We start from the raw sequence: 12,853 nt of genomic DNA, 5'->3' as shown, positions 1-12,853 counted from the left end.
CATAGGTGGACTATTAGGTCCTTCATGGCCAAGCCTACCACCCTATGCAGGTCCGTCAGCTGCTTCAGCTGGTCGTTCAGAGGCGTCGGGTGCTCTGGCGCAAGAAATTGCGACCAGAACAACTTCTTGGTCGAGTTCCCCTCTTGGGCTCGGAAGAACTATGCGGCATCGGCAGCACTCTTCGGAAGATCCGCAAACGCGCCTGGAGAAATCCACACCCGGGTAAGCAAAGCATACCTCTGACCTCCAAAGATACTCTATAGAAGAAAGGCCTTACCAGCTGCTATCTGCCTCGCTTGATGGATTTCTTCGCGAGCACTCCGGGATTCGATCCGTGCTTCTTTGGCATCTTGAAGAGCCTTGGCAAGCTCGGATGATTGGGCCAAAGCCTTCTCCTCCAAGGTTTCACATTTGCTGATGGCATCCTTCACCTCCTGCTTGACCTTGGCCACCCGAGCTTCATGTTGATGGCGCGCAGCTTGCTCGGTCTTTAGTTCCGCAACCGCTTTGTCAGCGGCTGCCTTATTCGCCTCCACCTCTTTCTTGGCCTGGGCGAGAGCGCCTTTGAGGGTCTAGACCTCGGCTGCGCCAGCTGCGATCATAATCAAAGCATTCAATGAGTTAACCTCTAAACACACATATCACTTCTGATATACAACTAAGTTATTAACATTATGCGCATACCTTGTGTCTCGTCGAACCGGTTGTTAATGCGGTCGATTTCTTCATCATCCACCTGAAGCTTTCGATTGAGTTCGGAAACTTCTGCGGCTTGGGCGGTTGCCGCCAACTGGGAAGCATGTTACAATAATAGAGCAGCATGTTAACTATCCCGAATACTATGTGGATCCTCTGTCCAATTTCTTTTAAAAACCGGACAGAGCCTCAGGGGCTATTGTCTGTCATAGGTGTATTCCTCTATATGAATTTTTTTTAGAACATTACGTCGCATACCTCAAAGCCTGTCAGTGGGCTGGTGAAGGCTTCATTCAGTCCGCTCTTGGCAGACTGAACCTTCTCCACCACCACACCCATCAGGGTGCGGTGCTCCGCCACGATGGAAGCACGTTGCAGTGCTTCCTCCAGAGCGTTGGGCGCCTGCGGATTAGTGGAGGTCGCCGATGGAGCTGATGCTTCCCCCTCCTCTTTCAAAGGGGGCTGCTCGCCTAATCCCGGAGCCGCATTGGTCTCCGGGACAGTGTTCGACTGGTGCCCAGATTGTTGAGGCTCCCCGCTGTTGATTGTCATAGGGGTCGTCCCCCTAGGTCTTCGGCAACCAAGGTATTAACCTCGGACGCTTTCTCGACGGCCTCGCTCGCTCCCCCTTGGCTAGGAGAGGTCCTTCGGGACGACACTTCAGCGTCCTCCATGGTGATAGGTGAGGGGGGCTCGCGGCGGCGTGTCACTCTCTGCCATTTCTGGTGGCAGAGAGTTCCCCTCCGATAATGGAGTTTGTGGGAGCTCACGTGTAGGGAAAGAAAAATAATAAAATAACTTATATAATGGAAACAGGAAGACCAAAGATAAATAGTAGATTTATGAATACTTACGAATCGGCCAGGGGCTTCACCCTGGGAGGTCTCTTGGGGACTAGTTCGGACTTTCAATTCGAACTGTCTGAGAGGATCACCTTCCCTCTCTTGGGCGCCTCCCCCTTCGAGTCCTCGAAGGCCGCCCTCTTCTTCTTCCTCCCCTTATGTGGGAAGTCGCTTTCCTCCTCCTCCTCCTCTTCCTCATCTCCCTCATGGGAAGAGAAGGCTTCGGTCTCTCTGGACACCATGTCCGAAGGACATTTGTGGGTGGGGCCGCCCTTGGCCTCCTTGCCTTGCTTCTTCTTGCCCTTCCTATCTGGCGCTTGATAGGGTGTCGGGACCAGCATCTCTATTAGCTGGGGTGTGGCTGGGTCTTCAGGCAGCAGTGCCGGACATTTGATCCGCTTCGCCTTTGCCGTCCAGCCCTATACGGAAGGTAGGCAATACATTATATCTAACTTATTGACCGAATAGGTCTTCAGAAAAATTATGCTTACCAGCAAGGCCAGATTCTCGATGTCAAGACCGATGTCTTCGGTCTTCATCGGCCAACTTTTTTGGGCCTTGAAGTGCTGCTTCCATATATCTTCGTGCATGGTGCCGAAGAAGTGCTTCAAGGTCTGTGGCTCCTTCGAATTTAACTCCCACATGCGGGAGGCCCAGAGTTGGTAGGGAAGGATGTGGTGGAAGAGCATCACCTGAATCACGTTTGTGAGACCGATGTTCGAACCCAACACGTTGGAGATGCATTTCTGCAGCATCTGCACCTCTGGTTGGGACCCCCAATCAAGGCCCTTAGTAGTCCATGAGGTGAGTCTCGTGGGGGGTCCAGATCTGAAGTCTATCTCCACAAATGCCCCATTGGGCCAGACGGTGTTGGGAAGCTTGCTTACCATGGCCCCGCCGCAGTCCGCGTGCTGTCCGTCAACCACCTTCGGCTTCAGATTGAAGACCTTGAGCCACAGACCAAGGTGTGGGGGTGCGGAGAAGAGCCTCACACACGACGATGAACGCCGATATGTGGAGGAAGGAATTTGGGGCTAGATCATGGAAATCTAGCCTGTAATAGAACATGAGGCCTCAGACGAAGGGGTGGAGGGGAAACCCTAGCCCTCGGAGGAAATGGGGAATGAACACAACCCTCTCTCCAGGCTTCGAAGTGGGGATAACCTGATCTTTGTCAGGGAGCCTGTGCGCGATATCCGCGGATAGATAGCCCGTGCTCCGGAGCTCCTTGATGTCCTTCTCGGTGACGGAGGAGGTCTCCCACTTGCCCTTGGAACCGGACCCGACCATTGCTAGGGAGGGTGGCAGTGGTGGGAAAGATTGGAGTTTTTGGGCGCTAGAGCTTGAAGGTTGGAAGACAGAAGCTAGAGGAAGGCGTGGGGAAAAAGAAGGTATTCTTACCCTCTTATAGGCGGCAAAAATACCAAACGCCCCCTCTCAAGCCGTAAACCCTGCCTGTTCCCAACGAGATCGTGTGTTAAGGCGTGGTTGGGTTACCCAAACCATATTGATGAGAATCCCGTAATGGGCGGGCACGATCTCTGTTTTGACAAGACATGCCAATAGAGGCTAAGCATCGAAATGCGAAACAGGAGGTGTGAAAATGGTTCAAAATGTTGAAGAGTCAAGTGTGACGCTTCGCCGAAAAAGTTGTCAGTAAAAGATAATGTTCCTGTTTTGATGTCTTGCCTTCGTGGCTAAGGGTTGTATTGATTATGCAGAGCCGGACACATATCATTTATGCAGGAAGCTGACTTAAAAAATTCAGGAGGAGGAACCTGCCTTGCAATACCGAAGATAATCTGCATGCCGAACACATCATCATCGAAGACCGGTTCAGGGGCTACTGAGGGAGACCTAGATTAGGGGGTCCTCGGGTGTCCAGATTATTGGATATGGGCCGGACTGATGGGCCGTGAAGATAAAGCAGAAGACTATCCCCTGTGTCCGGATAGGACTCCCATATGCTTGAATGGCAAGTTTGGTGTCCGAGTGTACTCTTTCTTTCCTTTGCAAACTGACTCTATACAACCCTAGGCCCCTCCGGTGTGTATATAAACCGGAGGGGTTAGTCCGTGGAGGCCATCAGAACAAGCATAGGCTAGACACCTAGAGTTTAGCCATTACGATCTCGAGGTAAATCAACTCTTGTAACCCTTATACACATCGAATATAATCAAGGAGGACGTAGGGTTTACCTCCTTTAAGAGGGCCCGAACCTGGGTAAAACATTATGTCCCTTGTGTCCTTTGTTACCATCAATCCTCGGATACATAGCTTGGGACCCCCTACCTGAGATCTGCCGGTTTTGATACCGACATGGTGTAATGGACGTTGTGGCTGCCTGGTCTGATTCCTTCATCTTTACCTGATGGTACCCGGAATAGGCGTCGAGGAAGCAGCGCATATCATGACCAGCCGTGGCGTCTACAATTTGGTCGATGCTAGGTAGGGGGAAGGGGTCTTCGGGGCAAGCTTTGTTGAGGTCCTTCAAATCGACACATAACCGCCAGGACCTATCCTTCTTTGGTACCATGACCAAATTGGCCAGCCAATCCGAGTGTTTTATATCTTAGATGAACCTGGCCTCCGGTAGTTTAGCCAGCTCCTCCCCCATTGCTTGATGCTTGGGCTCAGAAAAATGTTGAAACATTTGCTTGGCTGGCTTGTAGCCCTTTAGTATGTTCAAGCTATGTTCCGCGAGTCTGCGGGGTATCCCTGGCATGTCAGAAGGATGCCAGGTGAATATATCCCAGTTCTCCCTAAGGAAGGCGCACAGGGCCTCGGCGATCTCTGGATCCAGGTTTTCCCCTATGGGCGCCTTCTTGGTGGGGTCCGTAGGGTGCACTTGAAATTTGACTATTTCGTCGGCTGGTTTGAATGAAGTAAACTTCGGTTGTTTGTCAAGGACGATGTCGTCCCGATCGATTTCAGCATGTAACACAGTTAGTTCCTCGACCGCAAAGGCTTCATACAGGGTCTCGATGGCAAGCAATGTTGTCTTATTCTCGGCTTTAAGTGCTCTATCGGGGTCACTCGAGATGGCGATGATCCCGTTTGGGACCGGCATTTTAAGCTTCATGTAGCTGTAACGCGGTACCGCCTGGAATTTGGAGAACACGTTCCACCCAAGGAGGGCGTGGTTCATACTCTTGAAAGGAGGGATGTGAAACGTGACCTCTTCTGAGCGATAGTTATCTTGGGTTCCAAAGACCACATCCATGGTTATGTTTCCACTGCAACGTGCTTCTCGCCCAGGGACTATACCTTTAAAGGTGGTGCAGCTATGTTCTATGCGCGACTTATCGATGTGAATTCTATAAAGAGTATCTACGTATATCAAGTTTAGCCTCCTGCCTACGTCCATGAGGACCTTCTGAAGTTGGCAGCTGCCCACAATTGGGTTAAAGACCAGAATGGCGGGGTATCTACTAGGGGCCGACATTGCCTAATCATTGTGGGCGAAGGTGATAGGCATGTCTATCCACGCACCCCAGGTCAGCACCCGCCAAACGAAATCGATTTCTTGAAGGGCCCGTTTACGCTAGTTATTGGACGCGAAGGTCTCGTAGATCATCAAGACCTCGTCTTTGTCCGAGGTTCGTTCCATGTAGGGAGGCACCTGTCAGGATAGCGGGTCCCCTTTCGCTACTTGCCTTAACACCCAGCAGTCACGAAGGTTGTGGGTTGGGCAAGAGTTGATAAGGACAGCATGGATCGGACATGGCTTATCCAGAAAGCCGTCCAGGGTGACCAGAGGATTTCTTCTTCTTCCGAGGTCACTCGACCGGGTGCTACCTCTTGAGCAATGCGCTGGTTTTCCCTTGAAGAGGAAAGGGTGGTGTAGTAAAGCAGTGTAAGTATTTCCCTCAGTTTATGAGAACCAAGGTATCAATCCAGTAGGAGACCACGCGTGAGTCACCTCGTACCTACGCAAACAAATAAGAACCTCGCAACCAACGCGATAAAGGGGTTGTCAATCCCTTCACCGCCACTTGCAAGAGTGAGATCTGATAGAGATGATAATAATAAGATAAATAGTTTTGGTATTTTTATGATATAAATTGAAAGTAAAGATTGCAAAATAAAATAGATTGGAAACTTGTATGATGGAAAATAGACCCGGGGGCCATAGGTTTCACTAGTGGCTTCTCTCAAGAGCATAAGTATTACGGTGGGTGAACAAATTACTGTCGAGCAATTGATAGAAAAGTGAATAATTATGAGAATATCTAGGTATGATCATGTATATAGGCATCACGTCCGTGACAAGTAGACCGACTCCTGCCTGCATCTACTACTATTACTCCACACATCGACCGCTATCCAGCATGCATCTAGAGTATTAAGTTCATAAGAACAGAGTAACGCCTTAAGCCAGATGACATGATGTAGAGGGATAAACTCATGCAGTATGATGTAAACCCCATCTTTTATCCTCGATGGCAACAATACAATATGTGTCGTTTCCCTTTCTGTCACTGGGGTCGAGCACCGCAAGATTGAACCCAAAGCTAAGCACTTCTCCCATTGCAAGAAAGATCAATCTAGTAGGCCAAACCAAACTGATAATTCGAAGAGACTTGCAAAGATAAACTAATCATACATAAAAGAATTCAAAGAAGATTCAAATATTGTTCATAGATAAACTTGATCATAAACCCACAATTCATCGGATCTCGACAAACACACCGCAAAACGAAGAGTTGCATCGAATAGATCTCCAAGAGAATCGAGGAGAACTTTGTATTGAGATCCAAAGAGAGAGAAGAAGCCATCTAGCTACTAGCTATGGACCCGAAGGTCTGAGGTAAACTACTCACACATCATCGGAGGGGCCATGGAGTTGATGTAGAGGCCCTCCGTGATCAATGCCCCCTCCGGCGGAGCTCCGGAAAAGGCCCCAAGATGGGATCTCTTGGGTACAGAAGGTTGCAGCGGTGGAAATAGGGTTTCGTGGTGCTCCTGGATGTTTGCGGGGTACATGGATATATATAGAAGGAAGAAGTAGGTTGGTGGAGCAATGAGGGGCCCACGAGGGTGGAGGGCGCGCCCCCTGCCTCGTGGCCTCCTTGTTGATTGCTTGATGTCCACTCCAAGTCCTTTGGATCACGTTTGTTCCAAAAATCATGTTCCCGAAGGTTTCATTCCATTTGGACTCCGTTTGATATTCCTTTTCTATGAAACACTGAAATAGGCAAAAAAAACAATTTGGGTTGGGCCTCTGGTTAATAGGTTAGTCCCAAAAATAATATAAAAGTGTAAAATAAAGCCCGTTATCATCCAAAATAGATAATATAATAGCATGGAACAATCAAAAATTATAGATACGTTGGAGACGTATCAAGCATCCCCATGCTTAATTCCTGCTCGTCCTCGAGTAGGTAAATGACAAAAACAGAATTTTTGATGTGGAATGCTTCCTAACATATTTCTCAATGTAATTTTCTTTATTGTGGCATGAATGTTCAGATCTGAAAGATTCAAGATAAAAGTTTAATATTAACATAAAAAATAATACTTCAAGCATACTAACTAAGCAATCATGTCTTCTCAAAATAACATGGCCAAAGAAAGTTCATCCCTACAAAATCATATAGTTTGGTCATGCTCCATTTTCTCACACAAGAGTGCTCTCATCATGCACAACCCCGATGACAAGCCAAGAAACAGTTTCATACTTTAGTAATCTCAAACTTTTTTCAACTTTCACGCAATACATGAGCGTGAGCCATGGATATAGCACTGTGGGTGGAATAGAATATAATGAACGGGGTTATGTGGAGAAGACAAAAAGGAGAAAGTCTCACATCGACGCGGCTAATCAATGGGCTAGGGAGACGCCCATCAATTGATGTCAATGCAAGGAGTAGGGATTGCCATGCAACGGATGCACTAGAGCTATAAATGTATGAAAGATCAACAAAAGAAATTAAGTGGGTGTGCATTCAACTTGCTTGCTCACGAATACCTAGGGCACTTGACGAAGCCCATCGTTGGAATACCCACTAGTATATGAAAATGACAAAGCAAGAGACTCTCTATCATAAAGATCAGGGCGCTACTTTGAAGCACAAGTGTGGAAAAAAGGATAGTAGCATTGCCCCTTTTATTTCCTTTTTCTTTTTTTGGGCCTTCTTTTTTATTATTATTATTTAGCCTTTCTCTTTTTTATGGGACAATGCTCTATTATTGATGATCATCACACTTCTATTTATTTACAACTCAATGATTACAACTCGATACTAGAACAAGATATGACTCTATATGAATGCCTCCGGCGGTGTACCAGGATTGCGATGAATCAAGAATGACATGTATGAAAAAATTATGAACGGTGGCTTTGCCACAAATACGATGTCAACTACATGATCATGCAAAGCAATATGACAATGATTATGCGTGTCATAATAAATGGAACAGTGGAAAGTTGCATGGCAATATATCTTGGAATGGCTATGGAAATGCCATAATAGGTAGGTATGGTGGCTGTTTTGAGGAAGATATAAGGAGTTTTATGTGTGATAGAGCGTATTGTATCACGGGGTTTGGATGCATCGGCGAAGTTTGCACCAACTCTCAAGGTGAGAAAGGGCAATGCATGTCCAAAGAGGCTAGCAATGATGGAAGGGTGAGAGTGTGTATAATCCATGGACTCAACATTAGTCATAAAGAACTCACATACTTGTTGCAAAAATCTACCAAGTCATCAAAAACCAAGTATTACGTGCATGCTCCTAGGGGGGTAGATTGGTAGGAAAAGACCATCGCTCGTCCCCGACCGCCACTCATAAGAAAGACAATCAAATAACACCTCATGTTTCAAATTTGTCACACAATGTTTACCATACGTGCATGCTACGGGACTTGCAAACTTCAACACAACTATTCCCCAAATTCACAACTACTCAACTAGCACAACTTTGATATCACTATCTCCATATCTCAAAACAATCATCAAGTATCAAACTTCTCTTAGTATTCAATGCACTTATATGAAAGTTTTTATTATGTCTAAAAGAAAATTGCCATGTTGTTCTAAAGGACTCTCAAAATAATATAAGTGAAGCATGAGAGATCAATTATTTCTATAAAATAAAACCACCACCGTGCTCTAAAATATATGAGTGAAGCACTAGAGCAAAAACTATATAGCTCAAAAGGTATAAGTGAAGCACATAGAGTATTCTAATAAATTCCAATTCATGTGTGTCTCTCTCAAAAGGTGTGTACAGAAAGGATGATTGTGGTAAACTAAAAATCAAAGACTCAAATCATACAAGATGCTCCAAGCAAAACACATATCCTGTGGCGAATAAAAATATAGCTCCAAGTAAAGTTACCGATAGACGAAGAAGAAAGAGGGGATGCTTTCCGGGGCATCCCCAAGCTTAGGCTTTTTGGTGTCCTTTTATTTTACCTTGGGGTTCCATGGGCATCCCCAAGCTTAGGCTCTTGCCACTCCTTGTTCCATAATCCATCAAATCTTTACCCAAAACTTGAAAACTTCACAACACAAAACTTAAAAGAAAATCTTCGTGAGCTCCGTTAGTAAAAGAAAACAAACCACCACTTCAAGGTACTGTAATGAAATCATTCTTTATTTATATTGGTATTAAACCTACTGTATTCCAACTTTTCTATGGTTCATAAACTCTATTACTAGCCATAGATTCATCAAAATAAGCAAACAACACACGAAAAACAGAATCGGTCAAAAACAGAATAGTCTATAGTAATCTGTAGGTTTTGAATACTTATGGAACCCCAAAAATTCTAAAATAAATTTATGGACGTGAGTAATTTATCTATTAATCATCTGCAAAAATAATTAACTAAATAGCACTCTCCAGTAAAAAATGGTAGCAATTCTCGTGAGCGCTAAAGTTTCTGTTTTTTACAGCAAGATAAAAAGACTTTCCCCAAGTCTTCCCAACGGTTCTACTTGGAACAAACACTAATTAAACACAAAAAACACAACCAAAACAGAGGCTAAATAAATTATTTATTACTAAACAGGAACAAAAAGCAAGGAACAAAAATAAAATTGGGTTGCCTCCCAACAAGCGCTATCGTTTAACGCCCTTAGCTAGGCATAAAAGCGAGGATAGATTTAGGTATTGCCATCTTTGGTAGGCAATCGATAAGTGGATCTCATAATAGATTCATAAGGTAATTTAATTTTATTTCTAGGGAAGTGTTCCATGCCTTTCCTTAACAGAAATTGGAATCGAATATTCCCTTCCTTCATATCAATAATTGCACCAATCGTTCTAAGGAAAGGTCTACCAAGAATAATAGGACATGAAGGATTGCAATCTATATCAAGAACAATGAAATCTACGGGCACATAGTTCCTATTTGCAACAATAAGAACATCATTAATCTTTCTCATAGGTTTCTTAATGGTGGAATCCGCAAGGTGCAAGTTTAAAGACCAATCATCAAATTCACGGAAACCTAGCAAATCACACAAAGTTTTTGGAATCGTGGAAACACTTGCACCCAAATCACACAAAGAATAGCATTCATGATCTTTAATTTTTATTTTAATAGTAGGTTCCCACTCATCATAAAGTTTTCTAGGGATAGAAACTTCCAACTCAAGTTTTTCTTCATAAGATTGCATCAAAGCATCAACGATATGTTTAGTAAAAGCTTTATTTTGACTATAAGCATGAGGAGAATTTAGCACAGATTGCAACAAGGAAATACAATCTATCAAAGAGCAATTATCATAATTAAATTCCTGGAAATCTAAGATAGTGGGTTGATTGCTATTTAAAGTTTTGACCTCTTCAATCCCACTTTTATCAACTTTTGCATCAAGATCTAAAAACTCCGAATTTTTGGGACGCCTTCTAACTAAAGTTGACTCATCTCTAGTCCCATCATTATCAAGATTCATATTGCAAAACAAAGATTTAATAGGGTACACATCAATCACTTTTAGATCTTCATCCTTATTATCATGAAAACTAGAAGAACACGCTTTTACAAAACAATCTTTCTTAGCATGCATCCTAGCGGTTCTTTCTTTGCAGTCATCAATGGAAATTCTCATGGCCTTGAGAGACTCATTGATATCATGCTTAGGTGTAATAGGTATAAGTTTCAAAGAATCAACATCAAGAGAAATTCTATCCACGTTCCTAGCCAACTCATCAATCTTAAGCAATTTTTCTTCAATCAAAGCATTGAAACTCTTTTGCGAAGAAATAAATTCTTTAATACTAGATTCAAAATTAGAGGGCATCTTATTATAATTTCCATAAGAATTGTTGTAGGAATTACCATAATTATTAGAGGAATTACTAGGAAACGGCCTAGAATTAAAATTACCTCTATACACGTTATTACCAAAATTGTTCCTACCAATAAAATTCACATCCATAGATTCATTATTATTCTCAATCAAAGTAGACAAAGGCATATCATTAGGATCAGTAGGAGCACTCTTATTAGCAAACAATTTCATAAGTTCATCCATCTTTCCACTCAAAACATTAATCTCTTCAATTGCATGCACCTTTTTACTAGTAGATCTTTTAGTGTGCCATTGGGAATAATTAACCATAATATTATCTAGGAGTTTGGTAGCTTCTCCTAAAGTGATTTCCATAAAAGTGCCTCCCGCGGCCGAATCTAAAAGATTTCTATAAGCAAAATTCAATCCAGCATAAATTTTTTGTATACTCATCCATAAATTCAAACCATGTGTAGGACAATTACGTATCATTAATTTCATCCTCTCCCAAGATTGTGCAACATGCTCATGATCAAGTTGCTTAAAATTCATAATATCGTTTCTAAGAGAGATGATCTTAGCAGGAGGAAAATACTTAGAGATAAAAGCATCTTTGCACTTATTCCATGAATCAATACTATTTTTAGGCAAAGACAAAAACCAAGCTTTAGCACGATCTCTAAGCGAAAACGGAAATAGTTTAAGTTTAACAATATCATTATCCACACCTTTCTTCTTTTGCATATCACACAAATCAATAAAGTTGTTTAGATGGGTAGTGGCATCTTCACTAGGAAGGACAGAAAACGGATCTTTCATGACAAGATTCAGCAAAGCAGTACAAGGTTCAGCATCGGTAAGAGTGCTAATAAAATCATTATTGTTGGTATTGGCAAAGTCACACAATTTAGTATTATCTTGAGCCATCATAACAAGCAAGCAATCCAACACACAAGCAAACAAGAAGCAAGCGAAAAAGAGGCGAACGGAAAAAAGGGTGAATGGAAAAGAGGGCGAATAAAACGGCAAGGGTGAAGTGGGGGAGAGGAAAACAAGAGGCAAATGGCAAATAATGTAATGCGAAGGATAATAGTTATGATGGGTACTTGGTATGTCTTGACTTGGCGTAGATCTCCCTGGCAACGGCGCCAGAGATCCTTCTTACTACCTCTTGAGCAATGTGTTGGTTTTCCCTTGAAGAGGAAAGGGTGGTGTAGTAAAGCAGTGTAAGTATTTCCCTCAGTTTATGAGAACCAAGGTATCAATCCAGTAGGAGACCACGCGTGAGTCACCTCGTACCTACACAAACAAATAAGAACCTCGCAACCAACGCGATAAAGGGGTTGTCAATCCCTTCACCGCCACTTGCAAGAGTGAGATCTGATAGAGATGATAATAATAAGATAAATATTTTTGGTATTTTTATGATATAGATTGAAAGTAAAGATTGCAAAATAAAATAGATTGGAAACTTGTATGATGGAAAATAGACCCGGGGGCCATAGGTTTCACTAGTGGCTTCTCTCAAGAGAATAAGTATTACGGTGGGTGAACAAATTACTGTCGAGCAATTGATAGAAAAGTGAATAATTATGAGAATATCTAGGTATGATCATGTATATAGGCATCACGTCCGTGACAAGTAGACCGACTCCTGCCTGCATCTACTACTATTACTCCACACATCGACCGCTATCCAGCATGCATCTAGAGTATTAAGTTCATAAGAACAGAGTAACGCCTTAAGCCAGATGACATGATGTAGAGGGATAAACTCATGCAGTATGATGTAAACCCCATCTTTTATCCTCGATGGCAACAATACAATATGTGTCGTTTCCCTTTTTGTCACTGGGGTCGAGCACCGCAAGATTGAACCCAAAGCTAAGCACTTCTCCCATTGCAAGAAAGATCAATCTAGTAGGCCAAACCAAACTGATAATTCGAAGAGACTTGCAAAGATAAACTAATCATACATAAAAGAATTCAAAGAAGATTCAAATATTGTTCATAGATAAACCTGATCATAAACCCACAATTCATCGGATCTCGACAAACACACCGCAAA

The sequence above is a fragment of the Triticum aestivum genome, chromosome 3A, assembly GCF_018294505.1.
Source record: "Triticum aestivum cultivar Chinese Spring chromosome 3A, IWGSC CS RefSeq v2.1, whole genome shotgun sequence".
Taxonomy (NCBI): domain Eukaryota; kingdom Viridiplantae; phylum Streptophyta; class Magnoliopsida; order Poales; family Poaceae; genus Triticum; species Triticum aestivum.
Note: the sequence above shows the minus strand (reverse complement) of the source record.